The following is an 18,505-nucleotide window of genomic DNA, read 5'->3' on the forward strand; positions in this document are numbered from 1 at the left end:
AAAAAATATCTATTTATACTATTTATGCTCCCCATAATTTTACAAGTGCCTGTAAGGTCACCCCTCAATCTCCTACATCCACTGAGAATAAACCCACCCAATTCAGTTTCTCTGTATAACAACAGCCCTCCCTTCCAGGTAAGCATTCCACTGGATATCTTCTACACTTTCTCTGTTGCTACCTCATCCTCTATATGGTGTGAGTCCAGAACTATACTCCAAATAATGCTCCTAACAATACCCCCAAGTGCAGTCTCACCAGTGTTTCATACAACTGTAACATGACATCCCAACGCTTACACTCAATGCCTCAGCATAGCAAATGCTTCCCCTCTCCACCTGTGTCAGGGCGTTCAGGGACCTGTGGACTTGCACTCCAAGATTTCTCCGCATATCAAAGGTCCCTGCCATTTACTGTTCATGTCCTATTAGAATTTGATCTCCAAAATTGCATTATCTAACATTTGTCTGAACTGAATTCCAGATGACAATGTACCACCCAACTTTCCCTAGTATGATAAGATGGACCCTTAGCCTCACAATTTACCTTGCGCCTTATTGCCTGCCTGCAGTTCACTTTCTCTGTAGCTGTCTGCATTCTGTTATTGTTTTGCCTTGTTCTACCTTAATGCACCACTACATTGAAATGATCTGTAGGGATGGTATGGAAGACAAGGTTTTCACTGTATTCTGGTAGGTGTACTAATAGTAAACCAATTTACTTTCCAGTTAATCTGTGTTCTGGTGTATCCTTAGATGACTATCTAATTTTTGGATCATCTGCAAACTTATAAATATCTGGCTTTCACGAAGGGAGAGATTGGAGAACACACACCACTCCTCACCGAGACTTCAGAAACTGTACTTCAGTAGGAGCTTGAGGAGATTTGGAAATTCACCAAAGCCCCTGACAAATTTCTACAGATGGTCCGTGGAGAGCATTCTAACTGGTTGCATCATTGTCTAATACGGAGGCTCCAACACACAGGATTGAATAAGGCTGTAGGCTCAGCCAGCTCCCTCACAGGGACAATCATTCCACCATCAAGGACATCTTCAAAAAGGGTTGTCTCAGGAAGGCAACATCCATCAGGAAGGACCCTCACCATCCAGGACATTCCGTCATCCCAGTACTACCATCAGGAAGGACCCTCACCATCCAGGACATTCCATCGTCCCATTACTACCATCAGGAAGGACCCTCACCATCCAGGACATTCTGTCATCCCAGTACTACCATCAGGAAGGACCCTCACCATCCAGGACATTCCGTCATCCCAGTACTACCATCAGGAAGGACCCTCACCATCCAGGACATTCCATCATCCCATTACTACCATCAGGAAGGACCCTCACCATCCAGGACATTCTGTAGTCCCATTACTACCATCAGGAAGGACCCTCACCATCCAGGACATTCCATCATCCCATTACTACCATCAGGAAGAACCCTCACCATCCAGGACATTCTGTAGTCCCATTACTACCATCAGGAAGGACCCTCACCATCCAGGACATTCCGTCATCCCAGTACTACCATCAGGAAGGAGCCCTAAAGGAGAGTTTTAGATTTCTGAATGGTACATGGACCCAGTAACACTCCTTCACTATTCATCTTACGCACTTAAAAAATATTTTAAGTAGTGATTTTTATGTCTTGCATTGCTCTTCTGCGATGAAACAACAAATTTCATGGCATACGTCAATGGTAATAAATCTGACTTGGATTCTGATCATACCCCTTACATTCCAGGTACCATATCCTAGAAGATTAAGATGCGTGTGGCCCTTGGTGACTTGGCTGTTTGTATTCAGGACTGGCATGGCCATAGAAGGTAGTGGGTGATAGGACTTATTCTGACCAGAGTTCTGTGCCTTGCAGGGGTCCGTAACAGGACTTCTGCTTTTTGTGTTATATGTAAATGATATGGATGAAGAAGTAGATGGACTTATTCATAAACAATGATTGGTGGAGTTGTAGACAGTGAGGAAGGCTCTCAAATAATACGAGATATAGGTCACTTACAGGTATGGGTGGAGAAATGGCAGAGGGGGTATAATCTGGACAAGTGTAAGATGTTGCACATTGGGAGGTTAAATGCAAATATACAGTCAATGGCAGGACCCTTCGGAGCATTCATGTAGTGAGGGATCCTGAGATCCAAGTCCATAGCTTCCTGAGAGTAGTAGGTAGGGTGGTTAAGAAGGACTATTGACATGCATGCTTTATTAGTCAGGCATTGCGTGTAAGTGACAGGAAGTCATGTTGTAGCTGTACTAAACTTTGGTTAGGCCTCATTTACATGCCTTTCTGGTGGCCCCAGTACAGGAAGGATGTGGGGACTTTGGAGGAATTGCTGAAGAACTTCACCAGGATGCTGCCTGGATTAGACGACAGGAGCAAAAAGAAAATGTTGAACAAACTTGAGCTGGTTTCCCTGGAGCAGTGGAGGCTGAGGAATGACGATAGAGTATAACATTATGAGAGACATCGGGTATACAATGCCAATCTTTTCCCCCAGAGTAGAATGCCAAATACTAGCGGGCATGCATTTAAGGTTAGAGGCGGTAAGGTTAAGGGAGATGTGCAGGGCATTTTTTCTTACACAGGGAGTTGTGGGTGCTTGGAATGGGCTGCCGGGGATGGTGGTGGAGGTAGATACAGTAGAAGTGATCCAGCATCCTGTTTGGCTTAGACGTTGTAGGCAAAGGTGCCTTTCCTGTGTTCCACTGTTCTACGTTCTATTTCATCCAAGTCATTTATATGCATCACGAACATTAAAGGTCCTCACATTCATCCCTGTGGTACATCGCTGCTCGCAGATGTCTAGTTGGAAAAACACGGAGCTGAGCTCAGACTGGAGTACGGAACGGAGTGCAGAGATGAAAGTGTGGACTGGAGATCAACAGGAATGAGGTCTGGCATGTAACAATCACAAGGAGAGAATGGAGAGGCACGTATGTTTTCTTTGGTGTGGGTAGAGGAGAGGTTCATACAATTCTGAGGGATGTAGAGGGACCTGTAAGTGGGGGGTACTGGTTTAGGGTGGGGTGGGGAAGTGATTTAAAGGGGAATCTGGGAGACACTACCAGAGGGGGAGGTGGAGACAAAGACCCTCATACCACTTACCGCAAGAAACTGCAGGATTGTGGAGACAAGTCAGCGTATCATAGAAAACAGCCTTTCCTCCATGGACCCTGTCAATGCTCCTCACTGCCTTGGCAACGCAGCCAGAGTCATCAAAGACCTACCCACCCAGAACATTCTCTCTTCTCCCCTCTCCCACAGAAGATACAAAAGCCTGAAAGCACGTAGACCAGGCTCAAAGACCTGCTATTCTTTGCTATTATAAGACTGAACGGTCCCAAGTATAACAAGATGGACTCACAATTTACCTCATTATGATCTTGCAGCTTACTGTCTACCTGCACTGCGCTTTCTCTGCAACTGTCACACTTTACTCTGCATTCTGTTAATGTTATCCCCTCTCCTACCTCAGTGCAGTGTTCAATGATCTGATCTATACGAACAAACTTTTCACTGTGTCTCAGTACATGTGACAATAATAAAACCAATTCCATTTCCAAGTATCTGAGTGAGCACGTGAATCACCAAGGGTACAGACCAAGTGCTGGTAAAGTGGGTAGGTATCGATGGGCAGAAGGGAACTGTTGGGCCAAAGGGTTTGTTCCGATGCTGCTCCACAGCAAGAGATTCCAGCCCTCCTTGGGTCCCCCATTGGAGGAATAACAAAATCAGGAAGGATCAAATGGCCTCTGCTTGAAGGGGGATCCTCGAAGCATCCTCATTCACCAGGTTTCCTGCAGCCCTCCCCAAACTCTCCCCCCACCTTATCTCCCACACTTTCCATGAACAGTGGTGTTCCACAAGGACCTCTGCTGTTTGTGATATAGATGCATGAATGACATGAATGTAAATGTGGATGGGTAGGTTATTAAGCTCGCAGATGATATGAAGATCGACTGCGTTATGGATAGCGATCAAGACAGGCAAACGGTATAACAAGATATAAATCAGCTGCAGATTTGGATGGAGAAGGGACAGATAGACTTTAACCCGGCCAAGTGTGAAATGTTGCAAACTTCTGGAGATCAAATATAAAGACATGAAACACTGTTAATGGCAGCACCCTTAATGATGTTGATGAGCAGAGGGTTCTTGGGGTGCAACTACAAAGTTCCCTGAAAGTGGCCGACACAGGTTGTCAGGGTGGTAAAGAGGAGAATCTGGCATGCTTGTCTTTATTAGTTGAGGAACTGGGTTCAAGAATTTGGAAGTTACCTTAGTCTGACCACATTTAGGAAGGGTGTGGAGGGATTCAGAGCCGTTCACCAGAATGATGCCTGGATTAGAGGGCATGTGCTATCAGGAAAGACTGGACCAACTTGGGTTGTTTTCTCCAGGGCAGCAGAGGCTGAGGGGAAACCTGAGATTATGAGAGGCATGAGTGTACAGCCGGTATCTTTTTCACACGGTCAAAATGTCTACTACTAGAGGGCATGCATTTACAATGAGATGGGTAAGTGCAAAGGAGATGTGCAGGGCATTTTGCTATCATAGAGAGTGGTGGGTGTCTGGAGTGCACTGCCAGGGTGGAGGTAGAAGCAGATATGACCGAAGCATTTAAGAGGCATATAGATAGGCTCAGGAATGGGCAGGGAATGGAGAGATATGGACATTGCGTTAGGCATTTAGTTACTAGTTTCACGAGTTTGGCACAGTATTGTGGGCCAAAGTGCCTGCTTCTGTGCTGTACTGTTTTATGTTGTATGTAGTACATTGAATGTTGCACCAAATTGCACAGGAGCCCCAAGCAGGAGAGCAGTGTTCCTGATATCTCTGCGACCAGCCTCCCCTGCAAGAGGGACTTCTGACTCTGTATCCGGTAGGGATCACTGGTCCAAAATCTGGAGACTCCCCAACCACCCCACCTTCCATCAACCCCAACCCCCCCCCCCAACCACCCACCCTGATCAGCGTAGACCACAGTTTCCAGAAACGGGGACCACTGACTGGAAGGATCCAGGGTACAGCTGCGGAGACTCACCATGAGGACTGGCTGGGTGTTTCCTCTCTCTCTGTGTCTCTCTCTCTCTCTCTTCCTGGTCCGCCTCTCCGAGACTGGCAGCCTTGAGACCTAATCCTGGGATCTCAGCAGTTATGTCTGACACTCTCCCTGATCCTCTAATCCCCGGCTGGCCTCAATCCCTTGCGCCGGGCTGCAGAACTCCCTCCACAATGGGCCTCTCTATCCACGGCAGCCTGTGGTCTCAGAGCGGAGGACATCTCGGGAATTTGGCACCCTAGCCAGAACTGGAACAGTCAGAGCCCCAGAGAGATAGGGCTCACGGAGACCACAGCTCCAAGGCCGGATAATAAGGCGCTGACCTCGCCTGACCGAGCACAAGACCATGACCCCATTCCGTGTAATGTTCTCCGTGACCAGCTCCCAAGACATTGTTCCCACATAATCTTCCCTGAGAAATGGCGCCTGTGTAATATTCTTGTGACCCAGCTCCCATCTAATATTCAGAGTGCAATATCCCCTGAGGGATACTTCCTGTGGCATGCGTAACCTTCCCCACAACTCAGCTCATGAGTACTATTCCCCGTTATAACACTCCCATGTAATGTTCCCTGTGACACAGATCCCAAGTAATCTTCCCTGTTATGTGGCACACATGTAACATTTCCAGTGGCCGTCCACATGACCCAGTTCTCATGTGACCTTGCCTGTGGCCAAGTTCCCAAGTAAAGTTCCTTGTGACTTAGCTCCACAGCTAATATTTACTGTGAGGTAGCCACAATGATTTCCTGATCAGGGTGAGGAAGGTGATAATGTCTTCATGGACATCAGTAAAGCTTTCAACAAAGCTTCTTCAGGGTAGGCTGATCCCGATAAGGCACGTGGGATCCATGAAAACTTGGTAAACTGGATTCAGAACTAGCAGACACAGAACACAGAGGGTAGTGGTGGAAGCATGTGATTTTGACCAGAGCTCTGTAATCACTTCTGTTCTATAGGGATCAGTGTCAGCACCTCTGCTGTTTGTAAACTATGTAATTGACTTGGCTATGTGTGAGCTGATTAGGAAATTTGCAGAGGGCACAAAAAATTGGTGAAGCTGTGGATAGTGAGAAAGGTTGTAAAGGGACACAGCGGGGAATAGATCATTTGGAAAATGGGCAGAGAAATGGCAGATGGAGTTTAATCCAGTTAAGTGGGAGGTCAAGTGCAAGGAGAAGGTGTAGACCACAAGACCATAAAGCTTAGGAGAAGAATTAGGCCATTCGGCCCATTGAATCTGCTCTACAATTTATTATCCCTCTCAACTACATTCTCCCTCTTTCTTCCCTTACCTCTCAAGAACCTATTTTAAACATGCCCAATAACTTGTCCAAAGACAAAATGGCAGGGCCCTTTAGAGCACTGATGTACAGAGGGATCTTCGGCTGGAAGGCTACAACTCCCTGAGAGTGGCAACACACATATGCCAGGAACTGAAGAAGGCAAGTTGCATGTTGATCTTCATTGGTCAGGGTGTTGAGTGTGAAAGTATCGGGTGCATGCCTGGCTCCCCCATTACAGGAAGGAGATGGAGGCTTTCAAAAGGGTGCAGAAGAGATTCACCACAATGCTGCTTGGATTAGCCAAGGTTGGAGCAGCCAAAGCTGAGGAGACACCTGATAGAAGTTATAAAAAATATTAAAATTACTAATAGAATTAATAAAATTATCAGCTATCAGTATATCAGTAATGGGAAAGATATTGGAAGGCATTATAAGGACCAGATATATGAGTATTTGCATAGAGTGGGACTGACTAGAGATGTTCAGCACAGCTTTGTGCATGGTAGATTGTGTATGACCAATTTTATAGAGTTTTTTTGAGGAAGTTACCTGGAAAGTGAAGAACCAGCCATCACCATTATCACCAGGAAAGTGGATGAAGACAAGGCAGTGGATGTTGTCTACATGAACTTTAGCAAGGCTTTGAAAGGTCCCACATGGGAGGTTACTCAAGAAGATTCGGTTGCTTGGCATTCCAGATGAGGTAGTAAATTAGATTTGGCATTGGCTTTGCAAGAGAAGCCCAAGTGGTGGTAGATGACTGCCTCTCTGACTGGAGGCCGGTGACTCATGGTGTACCACAGGGATTGGTGCTGGGTCCATAGTTGTTTGTCATCTGTATCAATGATCTGGATTACAATTTGTTAATTGGATAAGCAAATTTGCAGATAACACCGAGACTGGGGGTGTAGTGGACATTGAGGAAGGCTACCAAAGCATGCTGTGGAATCAGGACCAGCTGGAAAAATGGGCTACTAAATGGCAGATGGAATTTAATGCAGACAAGTGTGAGGTGTTGCACTTCAGGAAGACCAACCAAGGGAGGTCTTACACAGTGAGCAACAGGGCACTGTGGTAGAAAAAAGGGATCTGGGAATACCGACTCAAAATTCATTGAAAGTAGTGTCACAGGTAGATAGGATTGTAAAGAAAGCTTTTGGCACATTGACCTTCATAAATCAAAAGTACTGAGTACTGGAGTTGGGATGTTATGTCGAAGTTGTATAAGATGTTGGTGAGGCCTAATTTGGAGTATTTTGTGCACTTTTGGTCACCTAGCTACAGGAAAGATGGAAATAAAATTGAAATAGTACAGAGAAAATTTACAAGAGTGTTGCCAGGACTGGAGAACCTGAGCTATAAAGACAGACTGAACAAACTAGAACCTTATTCTCTAGAACCTAGAAGACTGAGAAGAGATTTGATAGTATACAAAATTATGAGGGGTATAGATAGGGTAAATGCCCGCAGGCTTTTCCCATTGAGTTTGGGTGGGACTTCAACTGGAGGCCATGGGTTCAGGTAAAAGGTGAAACGTTTAAGGGGAACATGAGGGGAAACGTCTTCACTCAGGGTGGTGAGAGTGTGGAACAAGTTGCCAGCGAAAGTGGTGGATGCAATTTTGATTTCAATATTTAAAAGAACTTTGGACAGGCACATGGATGGGAGTGGTAAAGAGGGCCATGGTCTGGGTGCAGGTCAATGGGACTAGACAGTTTAAATGGTTTAGCACGGACTATATTAGATTAGATTAGATTATGAGGACATGCAGTCCTCTTTTATTGTCATTTAGTAATGCAAGCATTAAGAAATGATACAATGTTTCTCCGGTATGATATCACAGAAACACAAGACAAACCAGACTAAAAAAAACTGACAAAAACCACATAATTATAACATATAGTTACAACAGTGCAAAGCAATACCATAATTTGATGAAGAACAGACCATGGGCACGGTAAATAAAGTCTCAAAGTCTCTCGAAAGTCCTATCATCTCACGCAGACGGTAGAAGGAAGAAAAAAGAACTCTCGCTGCCATGAGCTTCCAGCGCTGCAAACTTGCCGATGCAGCACCTTGGAAGCACCCGACCACAGCCGACTCGAGTCCGTCCGAAAACTTTGAGCCTCCGACCAGCTCTTCGACACCGAGCACCATCTCTGCCGAGCGCTTCGACCCCGGCCCCGGCAACAGGCAAAGCCGAGGATTTGGGGCCTTCCCCTCCGGAGATTCTCGATCGCACAGTAGCAGCGGCAGCGAAGCGGGCATTTCAGAAGTTTCTCCAGATGTTCCTCTGTGCTTCTTCATGTCTGTCTCCATCAAATCGGGATTGTGCATGGCCCCTACTTAACAAATATGACATCACTTCAGAGCGGCCGTGCACCCTGCGTCACGCTGCCATCTTCTCCTCCCCTCATTTGCACTACCTACTGTGTGTATTTCTTGTGACTAAAATAATGAGAGGCATAGATAGGGTAGATGTCAACAAGACTTGGACTTCGGAGAACACACACCAGTCCTCACTGAGAGACCAGCAGTGAAAGGACTGAGCAGTGTCAACTTCCTGGATGTCCACAGCTCGGGGGATTTATTCTGGGCCTAACACAGTGATGAAATCACAAAGGGGGCACACCAGTGGCTCCATGTCATTAAGAGGTTAAGGAAATTTGGGAACGTCTTTTGAAAAAGTCTACCTTTGTGCAGTGGAGAGCATTCTGACTGCATTGCCGTTGGGTATGGAGGCTCCAATGCACAAAGTTTGTGTAGATAGCCATGTCCATCACAGGCACAACCCTCCCCATCATCACGAGGTACTGCCTCAAAAAGATGTATCTATCACTAATGACCCTCATCGGCTGGGACATACCCACTTCTCATTACTGTATGGGGGGGAGGCGTTGGTAAAGGAGCCTGAAGACCCACACTCAACGATTCAGGGACAATTCAGCTTATTCCCCTCTGTGACGGGATTTCAGAACTGTTCTTGAAACAGTAAACACTATCTCGGTATTCCTCTTCAGCACTATTTATGTATCTATAGTAATTTTATATCTTGCACATGACTGTTGCTGCAAAACAAACAAATTTCACAACATACATCAGTGTGACCGCGGATTTGCGCCTTGGAAGGTTTGCGCCTGGGCAAAGTTGTATGGAAGACCGGCAGTTGCCCATGCTGCAAGTCTCCCCTCTCCACGTCACCAATGTTGTCCAAGGGAAGGGCACTAGGGCAGATACAGCTTGGCACCGGTGTCGTAGCAGAGCAATGTGTGGTTAAGTGCCTTGCTCAAGGACACAACACGTTCCCTCGGCTGGGGCCCGAACTCACGACCTTCAGGTCACTAGTCCAATGCCTTAATCACTTAACCACTTGGCCCATGTGAGACACCAAATCTCCTCAAAGTCCTGATTAAGTAGAATTGTTGGTGTGCCTTCATTGTGATTGCATTCATGTGTTGGGGCCCACAAGAGATCCTTTGAGACGTTGACGCCTCGGTACTTGGAGCTGCGTGCTCAACCTTTCCACCGCTGACCTTTGCAATGCGAACCTGTATGCGCTTTCCCGTTTTCCTCAAGTCCACAATCAGTTCCAGGCTGACGCTAGGTACGAGGCGGTTGCTGCCACACCACTCGACCAGAGACGATCTTTCTGGCCACCTCAGATTCTGCCACCAACGTCGGCGAATTTACAGATGGCGTTCGAGCCGTGCCTCGCCACACGGACATGAGGACAGAGAGAGGCTAAGCACGCATCCTTGAGGGGCGCCGGGGTTTCCTGTGATCCAGCTCCCGTGTTAAATTTCCTGCACCGATGCTCCCAATGACCCAGCACCGACGTTAACACTACCGTGCCTCCCGCAAAAAAGGCAGGGCGGAACATGTTTGATGTGGGCTGGTGTGTGTTTATAAAGCGCTGTCGGAATATTCTTTGTCCTGCCCGGGGAAGAGAATCTTTAACGCCTGGGGTTGTTTGAGGAAGTTCAGTCTCCGCCTCACTCCTGAAAGCCAGTGCCCGAGTGCCGGCACCATACATCTCTGATGCAAGGCACGGCAGGCAGAAAAGATGCCAGTTATGATTCACCATGTAACTTCCTGTAAGGGTTTAGTGGTTTGGCGGAGCGAGGTTTCATTGCTGCAATCACAGGGAAACGCCCCGTCACAGGAACAAGCTTCCCAGAAGCCGACACGCTCGCCACACATACACACACACACACACGCAGCAGAGACACTGAGGCATTTACACACATACACAGGCAGACATATACCCACACACACTCTCACCTGGGTAGAGTCAGAACAAGCCGATAGTACCTTTTCAGTCAAAACTTGCAGCAAAGGCTTTTTTTTTCTCGCAAACAACAGGAATTCTGCAGATGCTGGAAATTCAAGCAACACACATCAAAGTTGCTGGTGAACGCAGCAGGCCAAGCAGCATCTGTAGGAAGAGGTGCAGTCGACGTTTCAAGGGTCTCGGCCTGCAACGTCGACTGCACCTCTTCCTACAGATGCTGCTTGGCCTGCTGCGTTCACCAGCAACTTTGATGTGTGTTGGTTGAGCAAAGGCTATTTGCCTTGGTTGTTGCTCATTGTGACCAAATATTAATTTAGTGTGATTCATGCGCGACACCCAAGGTCTCAGGGAACACAGATGTGTTTCAGTTCCCTCAGTACCCAAATAATCCTCTGCTACTTTTCTTTCCATGGAAGTGCCTCAGATTTTCCATCTGCTACAGCTGCTGACATAAACGTGTGTTTGTGTGTGTGTGTGTGTGTGTGTGTGTGTGTGTGTGTGTGTGTGTGTGTAAGAGAGAGAGAGAGAGAGAAGCAGAGAAAGGCAGAGAGAGAGAGAGTGAATGGGTTAAAGACTCTCAGTTATAGAGAGGAAGTGAGAGACAGCCTGGGATTAAGAGAAAGTGATCAAGCAAAACGTTCGGCAAGGGAGGATGCAGAGGAGATTCCCCAAGGCGGTGTCTGGAATGGAGTATTACAGTAATGAGGGGAGACTGGAGGGGCTGAGCCCGTTATCCTTGGGGTTATAAACTGATGGGGCAGAGAATGAGAATCTTCCCTTGCAGCAGGGAGGCCTAGAAATAGAGGGTGTGGGGTGAGGGGAAGAGGGAAGTGATTTAGAAAGGATCTAAGGGGAATTTTCCATTGGGGGGGAGGAATGTGGAACCGACTGACTGCAGTTTCAGCTGGGGTTGGAGTGGAGGCAGAGGAGCAGGATCTCAGCCAGCACTTGAACGCGCAGAGGTACCAAGGGGATTCGTGGAGACAGGGCAGATGGAGGGAAGCAGCAGAGGAAGAGGGAAGAAGGGGCAAACCGAAAGGGGGCAGAGGGAGTGGGTCAGAAGATGAGGGAGGTGGTCCAGTGAGGTGTAGATGGTGAGGAGTGAGGAAGCTGAGGGATTCGAGGGAGGGGGAGAGAGGGTCACGGGGAGATGGGGAAAGAAGAGAAGCAGGGAGGGAGGAAGGGAGAGTATGCAGAAGTGGGGAGGGGAGATTGGAGAGCAAGGGGAATGCAGGGCAGACTGGGTGGACAGAGAGGGGCAGGGGGAACAGTATTTGAGGGAAGAAAGAGAGACTGCAGAAGGGTGAAGAAAAGAGGAGTTAGAGAGGCCAGGTATTGGAGTGGGGAAGCAGAGGGATGGGAGGGAGTTAGAAGGATAGGGGGACAGGGAAAAATAAGGGCAGAGAGGGGGGTTGGGGGCAGAGGAGATGGGAGAAAGAGAAATGTATGTTGCTCGTGGAATTCTTAGGATATTGGAGGGGGTTAATGGTGGGATAGGAGTGATGTCTGGCTGGGGAGAATACTTTGGGTGGGCATTCAGTGGACATGGCATCCCCACTGTGGTTCCGGAATCCGACTGACTGGTACTAGTCAAAGAAAACCACCAATGGATCAACATCCCCTTCTATAGTGAGCCCTGAGACAGAGCAGGTCAGTGAGGGATGTCCCGGGGAAGGGGGGCAGTCAGGGAGATAAGGGACAGGACAGTGGTATTGAAAGTACAGTCTCAACAAATGGTATTAATGTACACAACTCCTGGATAAAGATATGAATGTACACCCCACCCCCCGGGTGACAGTATTAATGTAATCCCCCCCCCGGGTGACAGTATTAATGTAACCCCCCCAGAGTAATAGTATTAATGTACACATCTATTCAGTTAACTGTGTGAAAGTACACTTCCACCCCCCAGCACAAAATAGTAATAATGTACACACCCCTGGGTAACAGTATTAATGTATTCACTCCTGAGGAACAGTATTAATGTACACAACCCTGGTAAGAGTTTCAATGTACGCACCCCCTCCCCCTGCCCATAGAAATGGTATTAATGCACAGAAGGGCTTTGACAAGGTGCCTCAATGAGGTCCACAAGGGTCGGTGTTGGGACTGCTTCCTTTCAGATTATATATCAATGATTTGAGTGATGGAAGTGATGGACAGGTTTGTGGACAATACAGTACAAAGATAGACAGAGGGATAGGTAGTGTTGAGGAAGCAGCGAGACTGTAGAAGGACTTAGACAGATGAGGAGAATGGGCAAATAAGTGGCAGGCGGAATATAGTGTAGGGAAGTGTATGGTCATGTACTTTGGTGGAAGGAATAAAGGTGTAGACTTAAGCCTGATTTATACTTCTGCGTCAAATCTATGCCATAGGTACTGTGTACCCTACATTGTAGGGTGACGTGCACCTCCCCAAAAATGTAACTCACGCGTCGCGGCGACGCAGACCGCAAGAACTGTGATTGGTCCACTTGGTAGCATTGCATTTCCTCATACGCATTTCCGGTTGCTTTTCTCCGTCATGTCTGTACACTGATGCAAAATAAATGGTTGGAGACGATGAACCAAATCGTCAAATCTACCTGCCGACATCCGAAAATATTTGAAATGCATTTCCTCGTCCATGTCTCTCACGAAGAAACTCAACACAGTGGCATAGAAACCCCACCGCCAACTAACGTTCTGGTGGTGAATTGCAGAGCAACACAGACACAACTACGCATGCTCGTAACGGCGTAGAGCGACGCAGAAGTATAAATCAGGCTTAACTTCTAGACAGGGCGAAAATTCAGAAATCAGAAGTGCAAAGGGACTTCGGAGTCCTCGTGCTGGATTCCCCAGAGGCTAACTTGCTGGTTGAGTCAGTGGTAAGGAAGGCAAAGGCAGTTGGCATTCATTTTGAGAGGACTAGAATATAAAAGCCGGTGTGCAATGGGAAAGCTTTATAAGGCATTGGTCAGACCACACATGGAATAGTGTGAGCAGCATGTTGGCCCCTTATCTAAGAACGGAAGTGCTGGAATTGGAGGTGGTCCGGAGGAGGCTTATGAGAAAGATCCCAGGAATGGCGGGGCAGACTTGATGATCTAATTCTGCTCCTATGTCTAATGAACAAACTCCCTGGCTAATGCTATTAATATACACCCACATCCCCCCCCCCCACCCTGAGCAATAATATTAATTCAAACTTATCTCAGGTAAAGGTAACATCGTACACACCCTGTCTAACAACCCCCAGGAAAAGCTACTTATATATCCCGCCACAGGTAGCACTATTAATGCTCACATGCCCCCTGGTAATGGAGTAAATATACACTCCTGGATAATGTACACACCTGATAACAGAGTTAATACACACTCCCCCTCTCCACCCCAGTAACGGTATTAATGTACACACACACTGAGTAACAGTATTCAGGTACCATATGGCACCCCCTGGGTATCGCTATTAATGTACACGGGTAATGGTTATAACACACACATCCCCAAGTAACTGTAGCAATGTACACAACCCCTGGTTATTGATAATTAGCATGTTTGCATTCATTTTCAAGAGGTCTAGAATACAAGAACAAGGATGTGATACTGAGGCTTTATAATGCACTGGTGAGGCCTCACCTTGAGTATTGTGAACAGTTTTGGGCCCTTAGCTCAGAAAAGATATGCCAGCATTGGAGAGGGTCCAGATGAGGTTCACAAGGATGATTTCAGGAATGAAAGGGTTATTCCACGAGGAACGTTTGATGGCTCTGGGTCTGTACTCCCTGGAGTTCAGAGGGATGAGGGGGGATCTCATTGAAACCTTTTGAATGTTGAAAGGCCTAGACAGAGTAGATGTGGTAAGGATGTTTCTCATGGTTGGGGAATCTAGGACAAGAGGGCACAGCCTCTGGATAGAGGGGCGTCCATTCAAAACAGAGATGCGGAGAAATTTCTTTAACCAAAGGGTGGTGAATTTGTGGAATTTGTTGCCACATGCAACTATGGAGGCCAGGTCATTGGGTGTATTTAAGGCAGAGATTGATAGGTGCTTGACTGGACATGGCATCAAAGGTTACGGCGAGAAGGCCAGGAACTGGGGTTGAGGAGAAGAAAAAAGATCAGCCATGATTGAATGGCGAAGCAGACTCGATGGGCCAGATGACCTAATTCTGCTCTCATGTCTTATGGTCTTATATTTATGTACACATATCCCTCCCCACAGGGAATAGTACTGATGTCCACACACCCACCAGTTAGTTGTATCTATATACACTACCCACCTCCCACCTCAATGAGATTAATGTACAAACCACCAGGTAACACATCCCCACAGGTTGGAATGGGGATTGGAATTAAAATGGTTGGCCACTGGGAAATTCCACCTTTAGCGGATGGAGCAGAGGTGCACGACAAAGTAGTCCCCCGATTTCCATCGGGTCTCGCCGATGTAGGGGAGGTCACATCAGGAGCACCGGATACAATTGACAACCCCGACAGATTTGCAGGTGAACAGTGGCCTCACCTGGAAGGACAGTTTGGGGCCCTGAATGGAGGTGAGGGAGGAGGAGAAAGGGCAAGTGTAGCATTTCAGTTGCACGCAGGAATACGTGCCGGAAGGGAGATTGGTGGGGAGGGATGAATGGAGAAGGGAATCATGGAGGGAGAGAATGAACAGCAGTGGTTAACAGTATCAATGTACAAACCACTGGGTAATGGTATTAATGCACACACCCTCAGGTAATGTTAGTAATGTACGCTCCCCTCCCGGGTAACAGCATTAACATATACACCCCCTGTGTAATGCAACTAATATACACGCACCATTAGATAACAGTATTAATGCACACATCCCTGGATAATAGTATTAATCAACACAGGCCCCTCAGGAAACTATTAATACACACCCCCCCCAGGATGACAATATTAATGTACAAACACCCATGTACTGGGATTAAGATTCAAGATTGTTTCGTGACATTCCCAGTACACACGTGTAAAGGAGAAAGAAATACTTATAACTTCAGATCGGATGCAGCACAATAATAAGGTGATGAACACACTTTGAAAAGACGCAACAAACTATCAAGATAGTTTAAATAGATAAACTGATTCCATGTCCATAAAGTAATGGTTAGCACAGGAGTGACATGGAGAGGAAATGAAAAAGTAGTGGTGGTTGAGGGGTGTGGAGGGGTGGGTTAGTGGATGGACACCGTCGGGTTAACAGTGTTCATACAAACCCTGTGGGTAACGGTATTCGTGTAAAGCCTACAGCTAACAGTACTCGTGCAAAACCCCATGGGTATTGGTATTCATGTAAACCGCACAGGTATCGGTATTCATGTAAGCCTGGGATAACGATATTCGTGTAAAGCCCACCTGGTAACGGCATTCGTGTAAACCTCACGGGTAACAGTTATTCGTGCAAACCCCACCGGGTTATGGTATTTATGTAAATCCCACCAGGTAACAGTATTTATGTGATCCCCATGAGGTAACGTTATTCACGTAAACCCCTCGAGTTTTGAGGATGTGACTAAACACAGTGATGAAGGTAGAGCAGTAGATGTAGTGTATATGGATTTCAGCAAAGCATTTGTTAAGGTACCCCATGCCAGGCTTATTGAGAAAGTAAGGAGGCATTGGATCCAAGGGTATCTTGCTTTGTGGATCCAGAATTGGCTTGCCCAGAAGGCAAAGAGTGGTTGTAGATGGATCGTATTCTGCATGGAGGTTGGTGACAAGTGGTGTGCCTCAGGGATTTGTTCTGGGACCCCTTCTCTTCGTGATTTTTATAAATGACCAGGATGAGGAAGTGAAGTGATGGGTTAGTAAATTTGCTGAAGACACAAAGGTTGGGGGTGTTGTGGATAGTGTGGAGGGTTGTCGGAGGTTACAGCGAGACATTGATAGGATGCAAAACTGGGCTGTCTCATAAGGTGGTGGCTGGGAACGGACCCAAGTGCAAGACACAGACACTGAAGTACTAGGGACAGGACTAGGATACAGGGCGATGGCAAGGACATGGACAGAAAAACCAGGAACCTGGAACAGGACTGGACAAAAGAGCTAGGAGCCCAGGCTTGGACTCTGAGCCAGAGACTGGACAAGGACCCAGTACCTGGGTCTTGCCTCTGACTTGGACCCCAGAACTAGGCAAGGATGAAGCTTGGCAGGCAGGCAGGACGAGGCAGGAATCTACAGGCTTGAAGCTTGAGGCTAGAGGCTAGAGACTTGGCTTGGCAAGAGGCTAGAGGCTGGAGTCTACGGGCTCGGGGCTAGGCAAGAGACGAGGCAAGGCTTGGCAGGAGGCTGGAGACTTGAGACTAGAGGTGAGGCCTCAGGCTGGAGGCTGGAGACTTGAGGCGAGGCTGAGGCTGGAGGCGAGGCTTGGCAGGCTCCTCCAGGGCAGGGCGCGGATCACCTGGGCAGGGCGCGGATCACCACCCGACAGAGGCAAGGGACAGGAAGGGACAGAACCAACCCCAGGTAACGGCAAGATGGCCTGGCTTACCTGGGTGGAGGCAAGGGACAGGATTGGAGCTAGGTACAGGGTGGCTCCAGGACAAGACAGCAAGACAAGTCAAGGCTACTGGCAAAGCAAGGCAAGACGAGAACTTTCAGGTGAGGCGAGAGTTACTGGCAAGGCAAGGCAGGGCTTCAGGCAAGGAAACAGAAGGCAGAGGAAGGGATACAAGGAGTAGGGACAAGAACAATCCAGCAGCCATGCTCTGGTCGCTGGAGGTATTTATGCAGCCAGCCCCAACGAGCATCAGCTGCCTCAATTAGCTCAACAGGAACAGAAACAGGGTAGACAGGAAAACCTGGAGCAAGGGTCGATGGACCAGACAATGAATTGGAATGCGGACTTCACGGACTGGACTATGACAGGCTGAGAAGTGGCAGATGGAGTTCAACCCAGACAGGTGTGAGGTGGTTCATTTTGGTAGGTCAAATATGATGGCAGAATATAGTATTAATGGAAAGACTGTTGGCAATGTGGAGGATCAGAGGGATCTTGGGGTCCGAGTCCATAGGCCCTATGGCACAGGGCACTCAAAGCTGCTGCGCAGGTTGACTGCGTGATTAAGAAGGCGTACGGTGCATTGGCCTTCATTAACTGTGGAATTGAGTTCAAGAGTTGAGAGGTAATTTTACAGCTGTATAGGATGCTGGTCAGACCCCACTTGGAGTATTGTGCTTAGTTTTGGTCACCTCACTGCAGGAAGGATGTGAAAACTATAGAACAGGTGCAGAGGAGATTTACAAGGATGTTGCCTGGATTGGAGAGCATGCCTTATGAGAATAGGTTGAGTGAACTTGACCCTTTCTCCTTGGAGTGACAGAGGATGAGAGGTGACCTGATAGAGGCATACAAGATGATGACAGGCATTGATCATGTGGATAGCCAGAGGCTTTTTCCCAGGGCTGAAATGGCTAACACGAGAGGGCATAGTTTTAAGGTGCTTGGAAGTAGATACAGAGGAGATGTCAGGGGTAAGTTTTTTATGCAGAGAGTAATGAGTGCATGGAATGGGCTGCCGGTGATGATGGTGGAGGCGGATACAGTAGGGTCTTTTAAGAGACTTTTGGATAGGGCCTGTATTGTGTTGTACATATTCTATGTTTCCATGTAGTAATAGTATTCATATAAACCCTATGGATAATGGTATACACGTAAACCCCACGGGTAAAAGGTATTCGTGTAAACCACACAGGTAACAGTACTTGTGTAAACCCTAGGGGTACAGTATTCGTGTAAACCCCAGTGGCAGTGAGTTCACTTAAACTGCATGGGCAACGGTAGTCATGTAAGCCTCACAGGCAACAGTACTCATGTAAACCCCATGGGTA

The sequence above is a fragment of the Mobula birostris genome, chromosome 8 (genome assembly GCF_030028105.1).
Source record: "Mobula birostris isolate sMobBir1 chromosome 8, sMobBir1.hap1, whole genome shotgun sequence".
NCBI lineage: Eukaryota > Metazoa > Chordata > Chondrichthyes > Myliobatiformes > Myliobatidae > Mobula > Mobula birostris.